This window comes from Seriola aureovittata, chromosome 19, assembly GCF_021018895.1.
Source record: "Seriola aureovittata isolate HTS-2021-v1 ecotype China chromosome 19, ASM2101889v1, whole genome shotgun sequence".
Lineage (NCBI taxonomy): Eukaryota > Metazoa > Chordata > Actinopteri > Carangiformes > Carangidae > Seriola > Seriola aureovittata.
The window spans coordinates 16,255,396-16,281,646 of NC_079382.1; the positions used below are offsets into that span (position 1 = coordinate 16,255,396).

Sequence of the window (26,251 nt, forward strand, 5' to 3'; positions counted from 1 at the left end):
GAGTTGTTTTGAGGATCCTTTTGGGGGGGGGGTTTTCAGCTGTAAACTTGCTGTGAATACTGCAAATTCCACTGGGGAAAGGTGGGAAATGACTGGCATCAGAGACATCACAGAGTCAGTCTGTCTCCCTACGTGCCGGTCGGGATGTTCCTGATAAATCTTCCCAGTAAAATTGAATGCACGACTTCTGTTCTGCCGCTTAGCGGTGGATACATTTACACATTCACCATCGTGACTGTGCGCTCATGGAAGTCAGGGAGTGAGCTTACCAACACAGACAGCTAGAGGGGCCTACTTTTTTTTTTTTTATAATTAATGTTCTTCTGAGACCTAAATGAGCCTGCTTATCTGATGTAGGCTCTATACATGGCTGCTTATTAGGATCATGCCATATTCAATCTCATGCAAAACTATGAAATGACAAGAGAAAAAAAGGAAGGCAGAGTAGCAGGAATAGAAGGGTGTCACAAGTTCACGTCAGGCCTCTCAGAGATGTTCTCATCACCAGATCCTGGACCTGGACGCTGGCAGCCCATCAGACACTTCCCTCCTGCTCCTCAGCTCCTGGATGTATGTGGATATCAGGTAACTACCACCACAACTAAGGATGTGGAGCAAAAAAAAAAAAAAAAAACAACCTATTATGTCCATACCAATCTCTGGCTGTCACCGAGTTCCACCTTGAGCAATTCACGCTTATGCAAATATTTATCTGAATTCACACTTGGCTTAATTTGACAAGAGCAACCCAGTCTTGAATGGCTTCGGATGCAAAATGGTAATTACTCCTAAACCAAGCTGGAATAATGAACTCGATAGCACGCTCAGCCTCCTGGAATTCATTACCCTGCCCGACGCTGCACTCCTGATGGAGCAAGACCTGATCTGTTTTCATTCCCCACTGCTCCAAGGGACAGACGCCGAGTGGAGCTCTAAATCAAGTCATGTCGGTTGTGACATGTCCAGCGGCCACTAAACTACTCATATGCATACAGTCGACACACATGTATCGGCTCATCTCATGAGACCTGATTGGTCTCGTCCCGGCCTCCTCCCATCTCATGTGATCACACTCGAGACTCTTCGGGGAAAAGCATGATCTGTGCAAATAAGAGGAAGGCAGTGCCAGGCGATCTTCACTGGTACGTCTCACTTAAGTCTTTTGAAAGAATGTTGAGTGCGTGACAGTTGCAAACCAGAAAACAGGACCTACTGAAGGCTGTTGAAGGCAACTGAAACTCTTTTCTTTTTCATTAAAGAGAGGGAAGACTTCTACTTCTGAAACAGATAAGTGCTCTCTGGGGAAGATGACACTTGCCTAAAAGGCGAATTCCAGCATGAGTTCAAAATCTTTTTCCCTGCATGCACCATGATTTAAGATATTCTCAAATCTGCTTTACCGAATCTCTTCATCCCTATTTAATTCAAAATGTCAAATAAAACAATACTAGAGACTTTGAATTTCTGTATTCCATTTTGTAAAATTGCATCAGACTATAAACGTATCCATTTTGAGAGAAACTCCTGCTTCTGTCATATTAATGTGCAAATTTGAGAACAATGCAAGAGCTGAAATGAGACAAGAGGAAGCATCTCTCTTCCTCTTTCTGCTTCTTTGCTTTAAACAAAACGTCTTGTGGTTTTCTGTGGGCCCATCTCCTGTTCAAGCCAACAGACAACAGAACAGCTTAAATTTGATTTTACATGATTATGGCTTCAATAAAAACACTGTGATATTTATACAGAATATGATGCCAGATGTCGAAAAACAACTAAGGCAAGTAAGTGGCATAAATCATCAGTGATACAAAACGCGAGAAGATGACCTGTGTGATTTCAAAAACAGCACAGGCATGCAGAGAATGATCAGGAATTAAAGATCGGCTCTCATTACCTGTATCCAGCAGACTGCTCACAGAGCACCCTGCGCAGTCGCTCTCTGCTTTACACACTCTCATTTTCTCACTGTCTTCCCCACCAGCCGGGTCAAGGACAGATCAGGGGCGACATTCCTGCAGTCAGCATTTGCCCCCTTTTTTTTTTTTTTTATCTAAAGGAAAATGCTCGCAGCCACTCGCAGCCTGTTTGTCCAGCGTTTGAGTCAATCAGACCACCAAACAGGCTTACAATCAACGCACACATTGCTGATTACATTTCAGATGGGTATTTGGGAGGTACACATTTGAATGACAGTACAAACAGGCACAGTAGTGTGACAGACACTCTGCTCTGTGCCTCGCCAAGTCTGTCACACAGCAGCAACTGTAGATTCACGATCACATTCTGCCACGAACCGAGCAATGCCAGTTCCTTCTAGAGACTGATATTTATGCAATATTGGTTCCCTCTAATGTTGGCAATTTACGGCTATAAACTAATTCTATCGTTGCCCTCCCCGTGACTCACTCTGAATACAAGCATTGGCTTAACGCCTAATATCTGTAAAATATAACACTGTTTTTTTTACCGGTGTAATTCAGCACCTGGAAGTGAGGATGCTTTATTAGGGTTGTAGTGTATCTGGTGACAGCTAAAGAGATTTTCAGGGCTGAGGCGTTTAATGGAAACAGCTGGGCAGCGTGTGGGTTAATGTAATGGCTTTGCATGTTGAGCAGAAGTGGCGCTAAGCTCGGGCTATCAGAGAGTCATCGACAAAGCAGACCCGTCGCCGCATCTCTCCCTCTCTCGCTCGCTCAGCCTCGCTGGGGCCCATATCTCCAGCTCTCCTTTTTCACTCCCCTCTAAGCACCCATCAATTGAGGCAGTGAAGCCATCAGTACCCACGCTTAGCCCGCCTGTCTCATTGCTTGGATAGCCGTGTGTGTGTGTGTGTGTGTGTGTGAGTGAGAGCGTCAGTGTTTGAGGGGGCTTGTGTGTGGAGCCCCTTGACTGGACTCTACAGCAGACACTGGGGCATTAATGAACACTGCCTGTCACAGTCCCAGTCCTCTTTGCAGATCTCTCAACCATCACTCTGGGCGATGGATCGGCGTTGCCTGATCTAAATGGGCGTGGGGGGTGGAGGGGTCTACACCACAAAATAGCATGGGAAAAGTTTTGAAAATGACACTAGTCCGCCAAATAGGTGCAGGATATAATCAGAACTGAATTGGAACAAAACATTAAATTGTTACCATGTGTATTTTATGCCCTTATATCCAATGACTTCCAGTTTTAAAACCTTTTAAAATGTCAAATAAAATCCTTCACTGCAGCTTATTTTTATGTAAATAGTTACTTCTGCATGTTGTAAGTGAAGAGCAAGTGTTGTGGAGTTACTGTACATAGTTGCTGTGCACACATTTTTGTCTCAAGCACAGTTCATTTTTAGGTGCAACCACAGTATGTAACTGCAGAAATCTCAGGGCAGCCAAGGGTTAAAATGCGTCTGACTCCTATATCCCCAAATTAGAAATGAGAAATCTGAAAAACAGAAGTAACTCGTACGACACCCTGCTCGGAGCCTGCAGAACAGCACACACACCCAAGAAGCACCCAGCCACATAATGTCACCCTGCGTAACATCCCTCCACTCCACATTAGGAAATATGAATATGCAAGGTTACAGTAGAAGCAGGCTTTTGTCCTTACTTCCATGTTTTATTTAATGAGCCTAGGGTTGGGTTGACTTGATTTGCATGTGCTTGTTATAGAATCACACAGTGCCAGTGCTCATGCCCACACACTCACTCCCCCAATATAGGGACATTTTGATTCCATTTTTCGCTTGGCTTGTCTGTCAGTTTACGAGAGCAGAAGGACCATGACTCAATTTTCCACCAAGGAGGATGCCGGGGCTTTCATTTGTGTGCACTTTTGCATCAAGGATGGAGGTTCTGCTGTTCCGAGTGTATGTGCGCATGTGAGCGTACACACGCGTGTGATCTGAGGTGTGTCGTTTTGAAGCGGGAGTGCGCGGGGAAGCGGCTCTGAGGAGAATAGTGCTGATGTGGTCCCTCTTTGCGACAACAGCCAGAGAATGCCGAGCGAGGAGACGGCAGGATACGAACTACATGAAAAGGCATAAAATCTGCAGCCAGCTAGAATTTGTCTTTGATAACACACAAAAAAAAAGAAAAAGACAAAGATATAAAATTCCCTTGTTTCCTTCCTCTTCTAATCTAGATATGGCATGGATGAAAATGTGGCTCACACCATACTTGGCGATTAATAGCCCCCTGGGCAGAAATGTGTCCCCATTTGATGATGTCAGTGCTTTGAGGAGTGAGGGACAGGTCAGGGCTAGCGTCATGGACATCACAGGCCCTTAGCGCCGCGGCGAGATGTCAGCCCAGCTAGCGCCAGCGCCGTGTGATGAGGCCCGGACAGATGCACACAGGGGCCAAACGTGACAAGGCAAGCAGAAATGGGGATGATTCAACCCTGCAGTAAGGATGGAGGCAGGCAGGGAGAGACAGAAATGCAAGGAGGGGGGTGGGGCGGGGTGTACAGAGAGCACATGGCGTAGAGAAGCTTGAAAGGGAGGGAAACAGAAAGAAAGAGGAGGAGAGGGGCAGCAGGAGAGATGATTGTGATAAGGACAACAAATGGGGAGTTTATATATACAGTACAGAGGAATTCACGGGGGGGGGCGAAAGGAAGGAATGTATTAATAGAGAACAACATGGAGTGAATGGAGCACGCTAATGAAAAGGGGTACTGCGGAGCACGGAGAGTGAATGGGAATACAGCTCTTGAATAGCTGAACCTCACAGCGATAATGACTGAAAGGTGTGATGACGGGAACAGAATCAAAAGATGAACGAGTGGCCTCAATCAAAGTTGAAAAATGGAAATCTGTCAAAAGTCAAAAGAGATGAAATTGTGACCAGAAGCGGTCCGGCTGAGGATAAATTACCCCCCACCCACCCACATTCCCTCTACGCCCACATGCATCCACGGGCAGAGCACACACTGTCCAATGTGCGCCGGTGTAGCTGCTCTGTACTGTAGCACGAGAAGAAGAAAACAAACGCGCGGTTCTCCTGCAGAGCTCCCCGAGCGAATCTGAGTTGCCGTATGAATGTGAAGCAGGGCATTGCAGAAGAAGAGCGCGCACCCCTCTGCAAACTTTCACTGAATAATTTAATGATCTGTGTTTTAAAAAATAAAAGTCTTGTTTTTTGTATTTGCTTTCGCTGACTGATCCAAAGCAAAAGCGATTCAATCTGTGGACTGTTTGTGAAAGCGTTTTCATTTGCTCTTGTAAAACAAACAGCGTGTGCTACTGTGGGTCCTTCCCATGAAAAATCATTTGTGGCAAAAACACAAAAAAAAGAAAAGAAAAAAAGAATGATAACACTCTTCAAACGTCACTCAAGTTGAAACAATTGGTTGATGAATTGATTAGTTGATCGACAGGGTAATGATCAGTACCTCCTGTAATAACTGGCACAAGTTCTCTGGTTTCACCTTCTCAGTTGTGAGGATTAGCTGCTTTTTCAAATGTGATAATGACTGAATGGTTTATTTTTAGTTTTGTGTTAGTCTGAAAAATGTTATGTCACCAACATAATCCTTAGTTAAAGTCCTAAACATCAGTACCAACCTTACTTTTCTTTGGAATATGTTTGCCTTGACACTAAGCTCATTAAAAATGTCACAATTCAAAAAAGTGCGACTGAAAGAAAAAGCACAAAAGCTTATGATTAAATTACAAAATCTTTGCCATGTGTACAATTTACATGGTTGGCTCATTCAAACGGAATTAACCCATATCAGTTTTCTTTGTATTTTTTTTATAGTTTGTTCTTATTTGCTGGTAAAAAAGCAAACACAGGAATGGCTGTTAAGATGTCAAAAGGTTAATGGAGATTATATTATATTACACACCCATCAGCCACAACTGTAAAACCAGTTACCTATTTTGATGATGTGACTGATTGGTGTTTAATTAATGGCACGTAGGCTTATAAAAAAACATTATTAGCCAATAAATACATTATATGTACAGTATAAGCTAATATTAGCCTAACCTAGACAGAACATTAAAACAGGAAACTGGTTTTAATGTTGATCAGCGTATATTTTTGAAGAAGTAGCCTGTCACTTCTGTTTATAGGTCAGGCTGTAAAAACTGTGTCTCAGACAAGGGCTCACGCACAGCTTACATATTTCCCCATTTATCTGACAGAACAATCTGAAAGAGCAACTTCATTGGTGCGTTTTGCCTCGTAACGTGTTGGTCTCACAATAAAAACTACAAGTGCTGCTTGAGTTTCGACCTCTTCAGACAATTTCCCCTCTCCCTGCTCCTTGGACGCACTGTAGGTGAAGCTGTGCCAGAAATCCCGGAACTATAATCAATGCAAGGTTAACGCTAATGAGGAATTTTGTACAAGACATATTTCACTTCATTTTTAACTGCGTACTTTGTAACAGGAAGCAGGGGGTGTGGGCGGGGGTTGGGAGGGTGCAGGGAGTGTCATGTGGGCAAAAGGTGTGGTGCAGACACCATGACCATCTGGAAGGCTGGTGGGAGACGAGGACCTAACAGAGAGAGCAGACTGCAACCTCATACACACACCTGATCTCAGACCGGTGTCTGTCTATCTCTCTGTCTGTGTGCGCGGATGGAGACAGAGAGGGCTTGAGTAAATTGAATATTCTGGATATCCAGAGGAGGTGTTTGTATGGTCATTTGATAGGACTCTATATATCTGTCAGCCGTCTGTGTTTACAGAAGATCATATCATAGGGAAATGGGCTGAGACACAAATAAAGGGTGAGGGACAGTGACAGATGGAGAGAAAATGAGATATCATAAGTGTGTCAGATCATATTGACAGGGGTGTCTCTAAACAGAACTACTGCTCCTCTGATATTAATCACATGACCGGAGCCTTTTGTGTTCAAGTGCCACAGACACCCTCGAATGAATGACAAATATGATTAGAGGGAGTGATAGATAAATGCAAAAGGAGAGGGAAAATTTCACAACATTATATTTTTCAACTCATGGATGTGAAAGGAAATGCTTCACTTCGAAATGGAAAAAGGGAGAAAAAAACTTGAATCCTCCACCACCTTTATTTCAGAGCAAGAGCCCTTCTCTAACAGAGTTCATGGGTACTAAAGCCATTGGTAAACTTACTGTAAAAATTAATTTGAGTGGTTTCTAGGGGACAGAAGGAGGCATTTGGGTTAGGGTTAGTGAAGGAAAACAAAGCCTTGAATTGGCTTAAGACTCCACAGTGTGGACAGGCAGACAGCCTGGCTGCAGCAGTCAAATCCTTTGCAAACAGGTCGACACTGCAACGCCAGAGTGCAACTGGACTAAAACATCACAGGTGCACCGACATCATCTGTAACATCAGTGCTGATGGTGATAACGCACCTCAACACTCGTACTCGGCATCAGAAAATGAATTTTCCTGTCTCACATACCAGAACCAGGACCCTTTGTCAAACAGTGTGTCCTTTGATGTGTCCTTCCCCCTCAGTTTTTCCATTGTAAAGAAAAATGACTGGTGTGAAGATTCTTTATAGTCGATGCAGGGAATGATAAAAGAAGGATAAAAAAAAAAAGAAAATACATGAAACAAGGTTTATAGTACGAACGTATGAGTTACCTTCTGTGAATTCATTTTTTTGATGCACACTTTCATTTAACCGGTTGATCTATTTAATTAAATACTCAGATTGTAAGATTTATATACACCTCTATTAAATATAAAATAAAGTTGCTTTGCTTTCCGTTTCCTTTCCCAGGTTCAGTGCTTTTTTCATCTCTTTGCAAACATCCTATAGTCAGCTTTTTCTATATTAATCATTTTGAGGCATTATTTGCTTAGCTTGTTAAAAGGATATCTCCACCTTTATGGCTAAACAGCTCCTCATAAAGTGATTTATTCAGCGACTCGCGTTGCTGTTTCGCCACAGCTGCTCTTTTTAAAAAAAAAAAAAAAAAGAAAAACGTTTTTTTGTGTAACTGTGTGGCTGTAAAAAGAGACTTAAACTTGAGCTATTTTGGTATAGTGGTAAAAATGATGATTATCAGTATTGGATATTTTCTTGATCAATCAAGTTTGGTCAAAGAAATATCACAATTTATTGAAAAATGTCCACCATTTTCTAGCGCTTAACGAAACATCTTCAAATTGCTTATTTTGTCTGACCAACATTCAAAAATCACAGATATTAAATTCAAGGATGCAACTAACATTTATTTTCATTACGAATTTCTTATTCTTATTATCTTCATTAATCATTTGATGAATAAAATATCAGAAAATAGTATGCATATTTCAAAATATGCATAATGCATAGTCTTCTTTTGAATACTACAAAGCTGCACTGCTCTCCAGGCTGAATTTTTCAGGCATCTTGCGCGTCTGGCCACGCCCCCTTTCAGTGATGTCACAGTGAGTGCAAGCACATACATGGCTCTGACAAAAGTAAAATGGCAGGGAAACAATGCACTGCAATAGGCAGGAAGTAGAAGATGTAAGTGTATTAGGTGATCGCTTCTTACTATTGTTTTCATAAGTAGGCTACAGGGCCGCGGTTACCATGTTGTTATAGGCCCAACAAACCAGTGGTATGGTAAGGTGGTTGTAACTGGCAACCACCACAACCACATCCCACCCACATAGGAATGGAATGACCTATTATCCCTAACAGCTACAATACTATATGTACTGTGTGTGTGGTGTGTGTTTGAATGTGTGAGCCTATAGGTATAAATAACATTTAATGATATATAGTATAATATTATATAATATATAATGATATATTTGGGTAACAACAAAACCATGCACACGCTATTTTATTTGGTTGGCTTGCATTTATGTTTAAAGGACATAGCCACCCATCCTGACACAGCTGTACAATGAGTCCAGTGGTCCAAATCAAAACAAGTGTTAAACCTCTCCTTTCAGATACAAAAATGCACGTAGTGCCTCAAACACATCAGGAACACCAATCCCTATTTTCGATGACTTTTCCATCAGGCTGTGCAGTAAGATAAGTCGGGTCATTCCCACAAAATTATGCAGGAAGCAGCTCTGCAATTTGATGGCCACTGTAATATGCATTCTGGGTAAAAAAAAACAAAAACAAAAAAAATCAAAACTGTTTTTAACTTCAAAATATACACATTTGACATTTGATAGCTGAATTAAAATAGACTACATAAAACACTCGGTTAACGTGGCACCAATGGTTTATACAACTCACCGTCTTTGTTTGTTTTTTCTTTTAACACAGAAATATATGATACAGCTTGTGTTTCACTTGGAGAGATGTTTGACAGATATTATATTTCACCCAAATCTGATTTGTACATGTAGCTTCCTGTTTCTTTCTGAGTGCCGTCTAGATCCCCTTTTCCAACATAACTGTTAATAATAAACACTTGCTCACATTTTTTTAGATGAAGCATTGGAACAAGGTTTACAGGGGAGAACAGGCACCCAACAGAGAGACAAGTCAATCACGAGTAAGTATCAACTGCAGAAGAAAGAACAGTTATTATTAGTCAATTGTAACCACTGTTTCTAAGCTTTACATTGTGATTAATATACTGTTATATAATACTTGTGTTTTCCTTCCTCTGAGTCAGGACACTGAAAGGGGAATAGACCCTTTTGAAAGACATCATCATCATCATCATCCATCCTTTTTTCAATTCTCGGTAGAACACTGACAGAAAGACCGCCATGACTCTCAGACATGTCGTGACGGTAAATGCAGCTGCAGTCAATAGAATTGTTGGATGGTTGGTTTGATTTCGGTGTACCAATTTTATTATATTTTTTTTAGCTATGACTGTGTTTACCTTGCTATGATATACTGATGATCTGTGAAAAGTGTTCATTGCTGAATCCACTGTGAATCCACGTCTTTCCTTCTTTTGGCGATTGACATTTTTGTGAGCGCTAAGACATGCGTTGGGTGCGTGTCTAAAGTGGTAAACATTTAATGATTAGCACTCTCAAACTGATTGTACTCCGTGTTCACATTGCCAGAATGAACTCATAATGGAAAATGGGACAGATAATTTTGTTTAAAGGGATGGTGGAAATGAAATTGTAGTTTTTAGGTACTTTTCAGTGTGTCATCTGTTTCTGTTTTTTTTCTCCCCCCGCTGATGCCTCAGTGATCCAGCTGATCACTGGCAGTTTGGAGGAGGATTGTTCATCATCTGCAACGCCGCACTGTCACTTCTGGTGCAGGATCATTGACTATTTGTGGTGCATTTTGATTTTACTTTTATTACACACTACATTCTGAATTAAAATACAGCGTAATGTTTGTCCACATACTGTATATGATCAGAACTCTATAGAGCCACCAGGGGTCAGGAGAATATTGTGGAAAACAACATATAACAGAATTGGAAAATACAAGCTAAAAAAAAAAAAAAAACAACAGACCACCACTACCTCAGCTCCACAGTGCAATCTGTCGCTTTCTCCACCTGATTCAAAGGTGACATCATGACCTCACCATGATAGTAACCCTAACAGACAAGACAGATGGAGAAGTGCCAGTTTAGCTTTCTCAGTTCCTCCTGGGTGGCTTTGAGGAACTGTTTATGAATAATTGGTTGAGATTATAATTTACATCTGAATGTTAAAGTGTTTTAGAATCTGCAGTGGTGTGTACTTTACTCGTAATTAGGTTTCCAACCCCACTTTAATTGAAACAGTGAAAATCTTTTTAATGTATCAGTTTATTTTGTATTTCTTCAGTGTATTTTCAGTTGATGATATTTCACTATAATCTTAAAGCTTACATTTCATGAATTAGAAGAAACATTTCTATTGTTAATCAGCACAGTAGTTTAAATATTAAATGTCGTACGTTGTGTTATGTTGTATTACTTTACGTTTAAACATTAAATCTATACTTTATCTGTTATATACAGAGATCTTTTATTTTGTCTTCCAAAATAAAACTTATTTCAGAAATTTGATCATGTGTTAATATTATTCAGGAAATACCTATAACATTTTTGCACTTTATTTGAATTTGGATATTTTACTTTAATCTTATGGTGCCAGTCATTTGACCTTTTCCTTTTTTTTTTTTTTTTTTACAGTGATAACCACTCTTTTTGCCTCCAATATAATATATGTTGTTTGTTTGCTAGATGTGTGCTAGCCAGCAGCATTACCCTGACGCAGCCAAGCATAACCTGCAATGGACACACACTCTGTCAACGGCAGTAAGCAAGCAGCAGAGTGCTGCACTGCCAGAAATATGGAGCAACAAATCTATACCTCTCACACAATGGAGGGGGGGGGGGTTCTAGCTACAGTATATGATAGAATTTGATAAACAGCGGGGGTCAGGAGGCAGGTCAGCACTCCATTAAATTATTCTGACAGTTTTGATCCATTGCATACAATACTGGGAAGAGGCACTGGGCATCACCTAAGAGGAGTAGAGCGGGAAAAAAATGTAAAGGAAAAACTGGCAGGAAGCATAAAACAAACAGAGACGGTCTTTACTGCAGGAGATGAGAGGAGATAAGAGACATCAGAGGGAGAGTCTGCTTTATCAGAGTGCAATGAGAAAGCAGGAGGAGAAATGCGCTCCCTCCGGGGAGAGGGGAGGAGAAGGGAGGGGCAATGTGGAGGGGGTGAGCTGATGTAGAACTGTATATGTAAATCATGTAGTCCTGCATTAAAATAAAATTAAACAATAATACCATTGACTTATTGTAAGATTGTAATAACATGACATGCATTGACAAAACCCTGTATGTGGACTCTTTTGGATATGTGACAATACAGTTCTGTGCAACAGCAGGGAATGAAAATGGAGGGAAAAATGGATGGAGAGTTAATATTCTGCTCTTTATTGTATATAATGGTCTTCAGCTCTGTGAGGGGAGTTAGGGATTCAATAGGGGGAACTAAAGCTTTTGTTTTAATTAACAGTTCAATTATCAGGCAGCTAATGGCTTGGTAAATATAATGGGTTAATAACTCAGCAAGCAAGATCAATCATCTGATTGTCATTTTGTGAAGCTGGAGAAAAAGTTCCAGTAAGCACATGCACACGTGTGTGTACAGTATGTGTTCTCTGTGATTGAGTATGTTTTGTTATATTAGTGATGAGCAAAGGGCAGGTCCCATTCCTGAGATGGGTTTTGGATCAAAGCTGTGGTGGTGAAGAAATTTCCCCTACAGTGATTTAGGGTGGCTCAAAGGTGCAGTATGTGATATCTGACAGGACAATGCATTATTTGTCCTGCTCTACCTGTTTTCACCTGCTTTCCTATTTATGCACATGTTTGTGAGTTCTGATTGATGAATCATGAAAATGAAATGCGCTTTTATGTGTGAGTATCACAGAGGAGTTATCTTAGTTCGTTATTTTCTGCACCGAAGTTGGAGAGAGAAACGTGAACATAGCACAGTTGCAGTGGTTGCTTGCCATCCACCGTGGTTGGCTTATCTATAGTGCGATATTTCAATTTTGCGCTTACTTCAACAGTCCTATTTTCTATTTGATTTAAGTGTGTAATAGACAAACTGACCTAGTAGTAGCTCTTAGCTGCACATATTGGGAGGTCATTTTCTGTAAGCCTGTAATCCTGATGTTTGGCGGCCTGTCATGTTCACAAAGTAGCTGTTAGCAGCTTGTCGAGTGGAGGTCAACTGTCTAAAATTAAGGGGGTAAAAAAAGAGAAAATTCTCTCCAGTCAATGAAATGGACAAAAAGACTGTGAGGCAAAAAGGATTTTTGAAGGCTTTATATCCTAAAGGTTTGCTGGCTGAAGGTTATGGTTTCAAGATAACCTCATGTACAGTGGACTCATTCAGATGAAGCATTTAAAACGTGTGTTTGAGGGTGTGTGTGTGGGCATGAGCCCAATGAGGCAGAAACGGTGCCAGTAGCCTTTGAGGAAGAAGCATGTGTCCAGCATCCACCACTGTTGTGCTGGGTCACAGATGTCACCTGCTCCAGCAGCCTGCCTCACACCACTCGCCCTCCCCCCATCCCTTGCCCACTTGTAAACAGCCCACTACACTAGAGGCGAATGCAAGTAGCCCAGAGTGTCATTAGTTATTTGGACTGAATCATATTGTCTTGTTTTTCAAACATGGGTCACCAAATGATCGTAAGAGTCCTCAAGAGTCCTTCATATTAAATAAGAGAAATACTATCCAGAGCTACCGGCTATGTTGTGTTGCCACGGCCTTGCCAAGTGCTGACACTGCAAGTTGGACTGAATTAAACACTGCTGGCTGGTGAGTTGGTTGCCTTAAACACAGTAAATTAGCCTGGAAAAAAGCCTGGCAAAGGGAAAGATACCAAGATAATGTCAACCACAAGGAAAAGTGTGAAACCACCATTCCACAAAATAAATCAGCTACAGGACAAAGAAGTGTGTGTACGGGTTTGTCTGTGTGTGGCAAAAGCATATAGACTCTGCTAATCTTTCAAAGGAGCTCCGTTGCAATGGTGTGGTCATCTTATTGAGAGGGCCTGAAATTCCTTTTGCACGCCTCAACCACTTGTTTGCTTGAGAAACTGAGAATGCTTTACCACAGGAATCCTCCATGGAGATTGTTGATGTGTGCACTCTCACTCACTCTCTCACACAAACACACACACACACACACACATTAAATGTGCCCACCCACACATCACTGACATTTCTTTTCGAAGCGTCTTTAAATTACCACGCATATTAGTGAAGCACTGCCAAGACCCCTTTTTATTATTCCTCTTAATCTCGTGCGCTTACAGGGTCAGCGGCTGCCCCCACTCCCCCCTACGCCTTTCCTCTCCCCTTCACTCCTCCATCTCTGTGCTCTTGAGCTCCCCTCTCCCCTCTGCCAGCAGAAACAGACAAGTGGTTACACCCAGTCTCCCATGGGAGCTCATACTGCGCTGCGCCAACAGATCAGGATAGGACAGCATGGCACGCTCCTGCTGCACGCCTGCCTTCTCTCCCTGCACTTGCCGCCAACCAAACCCACTTTCTACCAACTGTGACTCACTTCTCATAAAAATCAGCCAGGCACGCCATTTCATTCCTGTTAAAAAAGCAACATGTTCACGATTTTAATTAAAAATCTGGAGTATTTTTTTTATTTTTTATTTTTTTACAGTTGGGAGTATAATAGTTTATGATTTCCAATAAGGATTAAGACATCATTACGCTTCAAACAAATTGCTTGTCGGATCATCAGGCAGGGTCTGAAATCCCCTCCCCCACACCTTTATTAACTCAGAATTGGCGGGACAGCATCCAACTATTTTAGTAACCTTCTGAATAGCACGCCCACTTCCTGCAAAAATTGGCCAGGTGTGCGTAGGTGAGAAAGTATACACGAGCTGAACTTTTCTCTCAAGCTCTCGCACTTTTTTTTCTCCAGTCTTCACAGAAGTACTCCTTTCCTTTCACTGAGTTCAACATACAGTACATCATGAATACCCACAAGGATAGACTGTCTGAATGTGTAAGCTACCACTGTGTCACGTCCCTCTCTATAACGACAAGCTTTTCACTCCATACCTGACTGTGGTCATTTGGAACTCATATAAACACTTTTAATTTAAGACATGCTAAGATGATTCTTGTATGTTTGAAGCATAGGGACTCCTGAACTTGCACACACAAGGAAAGTAAAACAACTTGGTGCAGAGCATGCTGCGCAAGCTTTCTTTAACTATACAAAGATAGCCTTGTTAACGTCAGTCCTTTGCGAGAAGGCCAGGATGGGACCTGGGGGTAATTCTCAATGTGTTGGCGTTCAGTGGACATGAGTAGTTCAGGGCGAACTACTCTTTTCAAGTTAAGTTTTGGAACACATTGCTAAAGTTTAACACTCAGGCATGGTTCAAAACACAATGGTGAGGTGAAAATCGTGATTTCCTGGTTTTGCCGTTGAGAGAGATCCAAGGGCACGAAGAGGTTTCACTTAAGAACAAAGGCAGGGGCATGAGCGCAATGTGGGGGCCTGGTGGGCGCTAGCAGCCCATACTTCTAATCCCAGTTAAGACAAGCCCGGCAGGCGAGCCGACACAAAGGAGCTTGGTCCAGTGTTAGTGGAATTAAAGCAAAGCCTCTCCTCTGTTGTTATGCTAATCCACAAGACAATGATTATCTGCAGGGCAACGTTGCCACGGTGCTAAACATGGCTCAAGAGTGCCTCAATTAGGGCGCCAATTGCCAGAGGAGAGCAAAGACCGAGTGAGGCGGATGATGCCGCTATGAACGGAAAAGAGACCGAGCGCAGAAGGCGTTTTGTTATTTCAACCGAGTGGATGGGTCAGCTTTCAAATAGAGGGGTAAGCATACAGATGAAGCTTGACCCTCACAGCTTGACCTTAGCCAGGCCTGACCCTCTCCATGCTGTAAAGACTTCCCCACTCACTGGGACAAGTAGTTCAATAGCCAACATGTAATTAGCTCTCAAATTCAGCCGGGGTAGGTTATCCTGCAACGACTGTAGGGTACCATTATGACACTCAATAACACGTTCTCAAGAGTACACATGTGGAATGATGATGAGTAAGTGTGCCATACAGGTTTGTGGCTTGCATCATTCATTTTCTAATCTGGCAGCGCAGTAGTTCAGGTGATTACAGTTTTTGTTTAAATATCAAGAGTTGGAGGACAACCATAACACCGGATACATCTGCAATAATCCTTGATTTACTCCACAAATCAAAGTGAGGAGGCAAAGCCCTCGCTGGGTGTTAAAAGCTCTTCATTGAGTTGATGTGCCAACTTCAATTCTTTGCTGTTGTCACAAGATCAAAGAAAAGTATAAAAATAAATAAATAAATAAATAAATAAATAAAAAACAGGCTAGGGGAGGCTGTTTTCTGTTTCTGGAGCGGCTTGTCACACAGCTATTTTATAGATGCATATTTGAAAACCTGGTAGTGTGGCTGGCATCACACGAGTGTCTCCTCGATCCTCGTCAAAAGTAGCTCTGGGCCACCGACATGGACAGACAGAATGCATCCCACTGGTTCAGACTACCTCCATCCTGTCCATCCAAGGCCTCTGTCGCACTTTCCCGTTGTTTCCATGAGGGATGCTTCATCATTTCTTCTGGTAGGTGGTCAGTCACTTGCTCTGTCCCACAGCTCAAACAGCATAATGGGCCTTAGACTGCTGTGTCATCTCATGTGTCATCTCATTGAGTCATGTTAGGGGCTCTTATATCTGAATGGCATGTTGTTACTGCTCTCCCAGACCACAGCTAAAACTGAGCAAGCGGGGCCTTTAAAAGTCCCTTCTGCAGTTATGGGACTGGCAATGAGGAGCAGTAGAGTTGTGGTGGAGGATAATACTAAGACAACATGAAAAGAGAGGAAGGGGAGGAAATGACACTGTGAGCGCAACAGCCTTGGGGCTACATGACAGGCATGTCAGATGCAAATAGTCTCATGCTGATTTGCCAAAGGCTTTGCCATAGGTGAATGCCACTGCTGCCACTCTCACAAACACATAAGGAGGACTGAGGGGCATCAACAAGCTCGCAGAGGCAGCTGGATGTGTAACAGGAAAGTGCTGACATGGTAAAGCAAAGGTGGTCTTTGATTCTGACTGTGAGGTTAGGGCAGGTAACGGGTTTGGATAAGAGGCCCTGCCGGGTTCACAGTTCACAGTTTTTAAACCAGTGACCTCCACGACAAAAGATGAAAAGAAAACCAGAGATAAAACCTGAGAAAAAGCAAGGAGAGACAACAAGAGGGACACAGGCAAAGGAATGGAGGGGGAGAAACAAACAGCTGAACTTTGTCTTACAGATGCTTCAAAGACACCAGATGAACACTTAACCCTCCGCTGTATCAGCCACTAGCTCTATGCTGAGAGAAACCACATGAAGACGGTAGATGGATGGATTAGGTTCCACAACTGTGAAACCACAGGTCTTGCATTGCAGGGCTCCACACAACACTCAGCAGAGCATAAAACACAGGAAGATGTCTGTTTCTCAACACCATTGTTCATAAAGCTAAATATATTGTGCATGCATTAGTGACATTTCAGGAAATATTGCAGAGACCACAGGATGACATGTGACAAAATGATAATGACGCAGACTGAAACACAGGTTTCTAAAATGTACAGCTCAATTTTCCCTCGACATTATGGTTCGTGTGTACACAGGAATGAGCAGCCTTTTTCACTTCCGCAATTATTTATTTCAGAAGCGATGCGAAAGTGAAAAATCAATTGGCGAGCAACCAATGAGGTCTGTGTTGGCGTCATGGTAACACATGTTACTTTTCACTGGCTGTGCACATTACTTATCTGAATTGCCCCAGCAACCTACAAACAACCTCCTGTCTCTACTGTACAAGGGCTGAGAATTTCATATTGATGTTGCAGTGTCAAAGAATGCAATATCTATAGTGCAAAGCCTGCAACATGGGGATTGTAAATTCATTTTATAACTCAATCAATAACTGAAACACTGGGAATGAGACTTTTCTGGCACACACAACTTCTTAATGCCCAGAAATACCATTAAGTAACAAGAGACTGGACATCACTGAGAGGTCTGAAGGCGAAGCTCCTGGAAATGTTTCAAGTTTCATCTATTGAGTTAATATAACCTTAAATCTATTCTTCAAATGCACTGCAACTGCAATATATGTCAAAAATAATGCTGATGTATGTTTTGTCTACATTCTGCAGCAGATCCAGCTCTGTGGTGTTCTCTCTGTCTTTAGCGGAGCAAATTGAACAGGCACGAATTCATGTCAACCCGCCGAGAGAGTCAGAGTGTAGTCCGCTCTTCAACACCTCAGTGATCCCTCAGTATGTACAGTGAACATGCAGATATCTCTGCCTCTTGTGGGCGGGTGTACTCCAAGAACAAAATTAGAAACCTCAGAAGTGTCCAAACCAATGTACTGCTGTATACAATTAATGACCAGATGTGTACAACTCAAAGCGGCTTAGTATTCTGGTTATAATTCTAGCCCTTCTTTGTAAAATACCGCCCCGATCCTTTGCTGATGTCCTCGATTAAACCCTCCTCAGCCCTAAAGGAGAACTGTAACAGAAGAACTAAGAAGAACAATCCACCCTCAGATACTCTTACACTGTTGAAGATCATCAATATGTGATGAACAATGCACTCCAGGAGTTATTCTGCCATTGTTATAATTACTATTTTGTTGTGCCCACTTTCTTTCAGCCTTCCCTGTCTAATTTGACTTCAGTTAGTGATTTCCTATATTTCCCAGAGTGCTTTTCAACAACCCCCAGAGAAAAAGGCCTGACAAGCTCAATGGAACAAGCTGTTTATTCAGCTGTGGGTTATAGACCTATATGTAGCGGAGAAAAAAAAAAAAAAAAAAAATCATATCAGAGCTTTTTTTTTTCTCCAGTCGGGAGCATTGTGCATTTAAGTCAGAACACAAAATGTCTTGTATCTGCACTGCATTCTGGTCTTTTGAGGATACTTATTGGAGAAATTACCATAGCTGCCTGGTTAACAATGCATTTCCACCAGTGTAATACTTGATCATTATTCGAATGTCTAAAAATAAAGTCTTCTTGTTTGATTCTGAGGGTTGGGTATGAAAGAGTTGGGACCATCGAATACAAGAGAATATATGTATAATATGGAGACATTCCACCCCCTGCATTTGGTCAGTTTGGTAGAGAGTAGGAAAAATGCCATCAAGCAATTCAATGGTTCCAGAAACTAACCACTACCATGAATTCTTAACTGTCAGAAGGTGGATTTATTCCGTAAAGGGAAGATTTTTCAACACCTCTTAAAAGAACTGAATCAAGGATTTGTCAGACGTTTGGAACTTGGTGTTAGGAAGTCTATCCTTCTGTTCTATACAGTGGATGTTTGTATCTGCAGTGCCTGGATGAAAATTTCCCTGGATATTCACAGTGTCACTGCTGTCTGATTGCTACCCTGCTGTCTTCCAGAGCGCCATGCTGGGCCAGGTGACAGGACTCCTGCAACGGAAATCCAATCAGGCCAATCCTCTACGATCCCTGACAATCCTCTCAGCCGCCGCCGTACACCGCCAGCCATCGGTAACACACACTGCACATGCCACACACACTTACAATGAACTCTTTGAAAGATATGGAGATGGACACACGCACATTAACCACCTCACCTCCTGTGAACTTGGCACAGACGTCGTAGGGGCTGAGTGCTAAGTGAAACACTGAATCCCTTCCAGCTAAGAGGACTAGAGGACAGTGTAGCTGACCCTCCATTCTGACTTCTCAATGGAGGTCACAGAGATGAATTTACACCTTAGGGGATCAGTAGTGTAACAGCAAAAAGACTACAAACACAACCCCCCACCACTAACACCACCCGCACCCCCCACCGTGACAAACAAACCCCCTAGAAAGCAGGAAAGGCAACAATGACATAAATAGCCCCCCTGCCTGTGAGTAAGATAATGCAGGCCTCTCATCACGGTCCAGGTCCCACTTTCCAGGAGCCTGGGGTTGAACTCTCTCTGGACCTGTGGGGAGGTCACATGCCGGCCACCCAGTACTGGCCAGTGCTGGATCAGATACCACTGGCTAAATGGAGGCCATTCAATAATCCTTATGTGTGTGGGTAGAGGTGGAGTTGCTGCTGGGAATTTGGGCTTCCTGTTGAAAACAGAATAATATCCACAAACCCCCGTGCAGAGGCAGGCCTGTCACACAACCTTTCTACCCAAGAGTGGGAAATGCACCCATTCTGTCAGATGAGCTCATGGTCTTGTTCTTTTCTGTTCCTATGTGTGCGTCTTTGTGGGCTTGTGCATTCTGTGTTCTGGCCGCAGAATGAATTTGGGCAATTGTCACTGTGATCCTAATGACCAGCATCTGGCTCTCTGGCTCTCTTTTTTATATTTTGGGGTTGGGTTTGAAAGAGGTGGGTGATCTGACTGCTTATGCCTCAAGCTGCGCAGCTGTCCCAATTACTACCTCTGTCTTCTCTCCTAATTTCCCCTCCATTCCCATCTGCCTCTCCTACACTCCAAATTTCTGTCCCATCCATCCGTGGATGCCACTAGTGTGGGTTTGTACTTTCAGGATGCTCCCGTGCAAGAAAAAGGCCTTTAGAGATTGAAGTAGGTTTGGATCCTGTTTTAAGTTAGACGCTGTGGGATACATAAGACCCAGACAGTGCATCTTGTCAGACGGCTGAGAATTTTTAGCAACATCCCCGAATCCCTCCAGCCCTCCGTGCCTGCTCTGATACTGGCCTGAGCTGTGGACTCTGAGGGGCTGACATGGCTGTTTGATGGGCCATGAGCACTGAACATCAGGGGATTTTGTCAGTAGGTGGGTGGTTGGTTGGCAGGGAGTGGGGGTGAGGGTGGGGGGTGGCTGATTGTGTCCCACAGTGAGTCGCTCAGCAACTTCAGATGAGCTAAAAATTCTCACTGTGTGTCATACCCATGTGAATTCAGTTCCTTGTGGAGAGGAGGTGCCTCAAACTTCACTGCGTTTTTCTTGTCTTCATGGCAAGCAAAGTGATAAACTAGAATAAATACACAGACAGGTAGATATATAAATACATATATATATAGATATATCTATATATATATAAAAATGCAATACATAGATACAAATTAATGCAAAGGTACACAGGAGGCTGTGCAACAAGGGGCAGTTAAGTGCCTCCTACTGAAAAGGGAAAAAAAGGGAAGGCGAGAATTTAAGTGCTGCATGTGGATGGGTACATGCCTATTTCTGGATGGCTCCAATGAGCCGAGAAGAAATGTCGTAAGACCCACTTCCCAGCTCAGGCTGCAGCAGCAATAACTCCCCAAGATACAGCAAAAGCAAGCACACATAGGCGTGTGTGCACACACACACACAAACACACATCCTCTCTGATGTGAGTGCACCGCAGGCTGGGCAGCCTCCCTGCAGGGCCAAACAGAGCCGGGCTAACATACTCTTTGAGGGGAAGTCCAGGTCAGGATCTCTGACTGGTCACAACAACAGTAAGAGGGATGGGGCGCACTCAGAGTTATCCCTCAACCCAAACCCAGCACACATTCAAAAATCCTCCAAACCCGCTCTAGACAGCTGTGGCTAAGGCATTATGTGATCTAGATCCAGTTCCTACACAAATCCAATCTGATGCCACATGGCTATGGGGCCAAGCTCCTATTGTGCCTGTCTGACTGAATTCCCTTTCAGATCTCCCCTTCTTCCGCCCTGTCTTTAGACATTTAGCTGAGTAAGACAGGTAGACAAGCAGCGAGGCATTTAGACAGGCAGAGAGCAGGGCAGGCCTGCTGGGGCCTTTTCTTTTTCTGCTGCTGGAGAATGCTATCAGCCTGGATCAGGCTAGCCTGCTCAAGCTGAGCTCCAGCAGCCTAACGGCCCGGCCTGCTTTTCTCCATGGAAACCTGCCCCACACTCGCCCTGTGATTGGCTCGTACGATCACTAGACAGACACTCTGTCTTACAATACAGATAATAATGGCCCTCCGGCAGGATGAGAGTGATGGCACAAAGGCCTTTTTCCTACAGATTTTGCCCTTTAGAAAGGCTGCATTCTGCAAGCTTACAAGAAACTACAGGTATGCTTGCTGCACATGGCCTCCAGTCGGTTAGCTCTACAGACCTTAATGCACAAGACATCATTAACATTCTCCACAAAGTCATTAACATCTTAAGAGGTTAATGAATATTTTCATATCTTTTTGCTGGTGTCTTTAAAAGCCTAGAGGGCAGAGGAGAAAGAAAACAGACACCAAACTCTAGTCTCACATGATAAATGCCAGCCAAATGCCAACACTGGACATACAGTGATTGTTCACTGAACCATGTGCATGAACCAGCTATTCTTTATCTCTCCTGTCTTTACAGAACAAGTCTTTCGTAATAAGGCTCAGAAATGGTTGGGTGTCCATGTATCCGTACATAATAATTTCAATATTTCCTCAAAGCAGGAACAACAGAGGGAAAGGCTTCCTTTCAATGACTTCTGCTCTATTTGCAGTACATTATCTGGAATTGGGGAACAGAAATACACTGCACAGAGATTAACAATACCAACAAAAGAATGCTACAAGATGAGCCTTCCTCTTTTGGTAGCATTGTTTTTTGCAGCTTGCTACAAGCATTGCCGTGTCTTGCATAGCCTCTTCACTTCAAAATGTGTTGCTTGTTTCTTGCATAGCTCTATTCAGCTTTCTCTTCTCATCCGTCTGACGTTCTCAGGAAAAGAAAAAAAAAAAAAAAAAAAAAGGATATATCTGGGACAACAGGGTGCAAAAAGGGGATGTATACACAGCACACTGAAGCCAATATCAAGCATTATACACACACTGTACACTGAGCCAAAACACTGTGATGCTTGAAATTAGAATGGCTTTTCATGCAAACAGAGGCGCTTGCTGTGCAGGTGACAGGCTGTTATTGCAGACAGAACTGAAATGAAAAACAAATCCAAGTGCTATTTTAAATATAACTCCACTTGGCAGTGGATTGCACTAAACCAAACAGAGAAACTGTGCTCGCCACGTGACAAATGTGCATAGTGTTAAATACAGATAAAACTATAAAATAAGTCACCGCCCATTTCCACTCACCGCACTGCATCTAACCTCTTCGCCAGAGCAACACTAATATGTTTAATGAACTCATTAGTCAAGAATGAAGACAGACAGTGGCATGACGCATGGAAAGTGGAAGCACAAAGGACAGAGGGTGAGAGAGAGAGAGAGAGAGAGAGAGAGGGAGGGGGGGCGAAGGAAGGGGAAAGAGAGAAAATAGATCAGCTGAAGTGAGGGGGTGCTACTTCTCTAGAAAGCACAGCCTCCTGTATTATAGATGCGCTATCATGTGTTACAGTAGGTACATGGTAGGAAATGCAACATTTGTCCAATGGAATCAACTCAACAGCCAGAAACAACACAATCTGGGAGGCACTCTGCAAAAACCTTCAAACCTGCCAAGTAAATTTCCAGGGTTAGTTGGAGTGTTATCACAACCATTTGATTTAAGTGCTTCATCAAAAATTACGCAGCCTAAAATGAACTGCTCTGATGTTATTATTTGCACTAGGCTGATATAAATGGGTCCACCCATGGCTATGCCTATTCATTCCAAAAATGGCAAAGCCCAGATCAAAGCAAATTGTTGCCAAAGCATGAGTCACTTTTCTTTATGTAAAATAATTGGCCCCTGACAGTTTAAAGCAGTTCACATTCAAACAGGCGTCTATCTGAAGCAGCACAGTCCCTGGCACTGGAATCCAAGACAGAGCTCCCCTGCCGTGGCATAGACTGCTGTCACCGCAATATATATGCCTGTTTACTTATTCATGAATGGATTAGGGCTACTAACTCAATCAATCTGGTTCCAGTTACCATGGCTGACTTTATTAGATAACATTAATGATGCATTAGTTGTCCATAGGTGTTGAGTTCTCCCTTGTCAGCAACTACAATTCAAATGAGAACACAATGGACCATTGGCTGCAAAGGGATCGAAACTTGGGATAATTGTGACACTACACAAAACTATGGGCTAATAATTTACTGTCAGACAATATGCTGTCAAAGAAAGAAAAATCACTTGTGCTTCACAGTTGAAGTATGTGTTGTTGTTGTTGTTGTTGTAGCAGAAATTAATTGATATGAAATACTACAGATAAGAAAGAAAAAAAATCCATACTTCATCAATACAAAGAGATTTCTTGAGAAAGCAACAAGACATTGCACTATTTTTCCATTGAATATGACAAATAAAATACAACTAAAAAGAGATTTGCACTGTACTGTTCCTTGAAATGCTTTGATTTTGGCCTTTGTTCTGAAATCATGACAATATGATACCCACCCACATTTATTACATGCCAATTGGTGGCACTTTGAATGCATACATCTTCAAATAGGTGCCCCTGCTGGGAAGTGAACCTCTAGCCTTACCAGCTCTGACGCCAGTCAGCTGAGCTACACTGAAACACAGAACCACAAACACAACTGTCTGTGCATGTGGGTGCTGCCATCCATATCATCATGGGGGCTCCATAGTGTGCATGTGAGGAGGGGATGGGAGGGAGACTCCTCCGACTCTATGAGCCATTTCATTTCATAATCACACGTCAGAGGGACTTTATTACACATCAACAACACCTCCAGATACAGCAAACAAACGCACACCTGGCTGTGGTGATTGTTACAAAGCAAATCCTGATATTAGCAGCAGCAGTGCACTGAGGCTGAAACACAAGCAGCTTTGTCTGTTCGCCACACATAAAACACAATGAAGGAAAGACGCTGAAGGATACAGATACACACACACACACACACACACACACACACACACACACACACACACACACACACACACACACACTTGTCATACAACTCCCGTGTCATGTGTCTTTAGTTTGACGGTATGTGTGCGCAAAGGTGGGGGTCAAACGCATTTCTCTCTCTCATTCAACCGTATCAACTCAAATTTACCGACGACAAACGGAAAACAAACGCAGCTAGCTTACAGGCTACACGCTCCTAGCACTGTTGATGCCTTTAGCCTTTAATAGGGCTGCCGACTGAACCCGCTTTAAATCCCGTTCATTCACACTGCCCAGTTGAGGTAATGCTCCAGTCTTAAAGGAGGTTTCAGACTAACTACCCTAGTCGTTAAGCGGATACACTGTGAACCAAATTGTTTTGAACATGCCCACTTGCCTTCTCTCAACGCGATGGAGCAGCAAAGGAGGCAGCGGGTTAGTTAATGTGGATGCAACGTATGTAACTATCAACCCGACGTCAATCTGAAGCAGAGCTATAATATCCTAGTAACTGGTGCTGATATAACGGGACCAGATATTCCTACCTACCGTGACCGCTATTTGGTCACCGTGATCTCAGCAGCGACGCAGTCAACAGGCCGGGATGTAGCGGGTGAATCTATGGGCTGAGCTCTGCCTCCGTCGCTCCTACTACATTTCCGCCATGCAGGAGCGTTATTATCACCTACCTTGTCATGATACACCGGCTTCCAGCGGCATCCGACCGGGGCTGCGGACGCTGGGTCTGACGCAGGGGTAGCAGAGATTTGTTGCTCCAGAAAACTGAGGAGAAAGGCTGCGGCGGAAACAGGAACTGGGGGAGCTGGGATCTCCGAATACGGCAGTCGAGGCTGCTCTGTGGGGATCTGCTGGATGGCCGGTGTCAACGCAGACCAGAGAGGGGAGAAACTTAACATCCTGTCAGGATTTTTCAAAATAATAGGATGCGTGGTCACTAAGTACAGCCACTTGCTATACAATGTAATCGCTCTAGTTTTAGTTAGTTAGTTTGTTATAAATAAATAAACACTATGCATTTTGTGCATTTTGCTATGATTCTTTGTTGTGACAAAGTTATCTAGTATAAGTTATGCATTTAACATGCTACCAAATTAGTCTCCTGCACATCACCCCAAATAAGTCTTTTGTTAAATTTGGGGCTTAATGCACTGAAACTGTATCATTTATTTATTTATCTATCTATTTATCTATTTATTTATCTATTGTTCATCATTTTGTCTATTTTCAACTAACTTAATTTTAAATAATTTTCTTCTTTGTGTGCAACATTTTGAATTGCCTCTGTTTTTCAGTTCAAATATACTTGCCTTTCTTTTTCTGTGTCCAGACATTTTGATGACGACTTTTAGATACAGTGGCTGTTATCACCACACAATTACGAACTTGTTAGTTGGTGTCATTTATTTTGGAGGCGCAGTGGTGTGACTTCCTGCTTGTATCCGGCTGTTGCTGACTGACTTGACTCTGGCTGATGCAGACCCTGCTGGGGAGTTGGATGGAGTGGAAGCTGCAGTGCGCGCACCAGTGTCAGGTTGTTGTACTGCACTCGCGCTCATGTACTGACAGAACCGGTGCCACCGAGGCGAGGGCACAACTCCCCCCACGAAGGATGACACTCTGTTCGACCTTCAGACTGGCACGGCATCGGTGCGGTGCGGGGCAGAGCCCCTCGACCACGTACCATAAAGCGTCGTTCAATCGGTCCTCACTCAAAGCCTATCGAAACTGACTGTGATTCCTACCGCTCCCAAAGAGCAGCTCCATTACTCATCTCTATGCACCTCCAAGATTAATGGTTTCATGTTCACTTTCCTCAACGTAATCAGCAAAGTTAAACTACTTCTCATTTGGCTGATAAGAAAAACCAAATAGCATCGATATCCGATGTTTTTTATCTATCTGATGAACCCAGTGCAGTGGGAATATGTCTAGACAGATGAAGCAAACTATCCTGCATTTAGTTTTCACAGGTGGAGACTAGAGATTCCCAGGCAGTGTCA

The 26,251-nt window shown here is 42.9% G+C and overlaps 1 protein-coding gene across 1 annotated transcript in view; it reads right to left on the reverse strand.

The window, feature by feature from the left end:
• fut8b (fucosyltransferase 8b (alpha (1,6) fucosyltransferase)) overlaps positions 1-25,118 on the reverse strand; it is an 85,935-nt gene extending 60,817 nt beyond the window's left edge. The window contains exon 1 of the mRNA XM_056405199.1: positions 24,920-25,118. The gene's annotated coding sequence lies outside the window, so the exon portion shown is untranslated. The remainder of the gene's footprint in view (positions 1-24,919) is intronic.
• Between the last annotated feature and the right edge of the window lie 1,133 nt (positions 25,119-26,251).